The sequence below is a fragment of the Suricata suricatta genome, chromosome 3, assembly GCF_006229205.1.
Source record: "Suricata suricatta isolate VVHF042 chromosome 3, meerkat_22Aug2017_6uvM2_HiC, whole genome shotgun sequence".
NCBI classification, from domain to species: Eukaryota; Metazoa; Chordata; class Mammalia; order Carnivora; family Herpestidae; genus Suricata; species Suricata suricatta.
In genome coordinates, this window is record NC_043702.1 from 117,987,328 (window position 1) to 117,988,682 (window position 1,355).

Here is a 1,355-nt window from a genome sequence, read left to right on the forward strand (position 1 = left end):
CTCGCCCTGTGGAAGGTGGAGCGAAGGCACCTGAGGAACATTATCACAGTGGTAATTAAATGCAGCCTGGAGATCCAGGGATTCTTTGAGAGCCAGGAGTCTGAAGAAGGCCTTGATGTCCGGGTCAAGATAGGTAAGCTTTGAGAAAGGAGAGACGCTAGAGCAATCTGGACATGGGTCCTAACCCCTGAGGAATCTCTGTCCTCAAGAGAAAACATAAAATATGGTGTAATGTACTGGTTCAGCTGTCCATCATGTCTTGAACTTGGGAATTGTTTTAAGGTCTACTGCTGTCACTTAGAGTCTTTTAAGAGAACTATGCATCACTTATACATGCCTACATATATTTTGTGTACATGTCATATTTTGCAACATTCTGTCTTTTGTTGCTCTGGTACCAAAATCTTCAACTCTTAACTTGAAAACAGTCAGAGAGCACATTGTTGGGATGGGACATCTGACTGTCAAAATACCCACTCCTCTTCCCCAACTTTGACCCCTCTGGCTTTTGCCCGAGATTCAACCCAAATGGTTTCTTTAAAAAGTTTTTTTTAATTTTTATTTTTTTAGTCTTTACTTATTTTTGAGAGTGAGAGAGAGTGTGTGAGCAGGGGAGAGGCAGACACAATCTGAAACAGGTTCCAGGCTCTGAGCTGTCTGCACAGAGCCTGATGCGGGGCTCAAACCCATGAACCGTGAAATCATGACCTGGGCCAAAGTCGTATGCTCAACCAACTGAGCCACCCAGGCGCCCCACCCCCCAATTTTTTTTAATGTTTATTTTTGAGAGAGAGACAGAGCACAAGTAAGGGAGGGGCAGAGAGAGAGACACAGAATCTGAAGCAGGATCCAGGCTCTGAGCTGTCAGCACAAAGCCTGACGAGGGGTCAGACTCACGAGCTGTGAGATCATGACCTGAGCTAAGCTACCCAGGCACCCCTGGTTTCTTTTTAACTAAAGCCTCAACCTCTGATAAAATGCAAATCCTCTCTAAAAGGAATCACTAAAGTTGTTCTCTGTTGCTCTTAAGTACAAATTCATTGAAGAAAAGAAAATAGTTTTGGGACTGATAGGGCCATCTAGAGAGGTAAGTGTCACAGAAAGGCGAAAACTAGTAGCTGACTTTCTAGCTGTGGGAGAAGGAGGCGCCTTGGAAGACCTGGGCCCACGGAGCCATTCTCGGATTCCTGGGTAAAATTTCAGAAACTCCGTTTGGCTCTGAGGTCAATTCTGACCATCGTTCCAAGAACCAGTGCTTCTGGGGAATAACCCGGAACTTCTTGCTCGGGCCTTCTTGCCAGGACTGGCTGCCGGCCACATCACCATGGTGGTATTTGGAGATGAAACGCGCAACT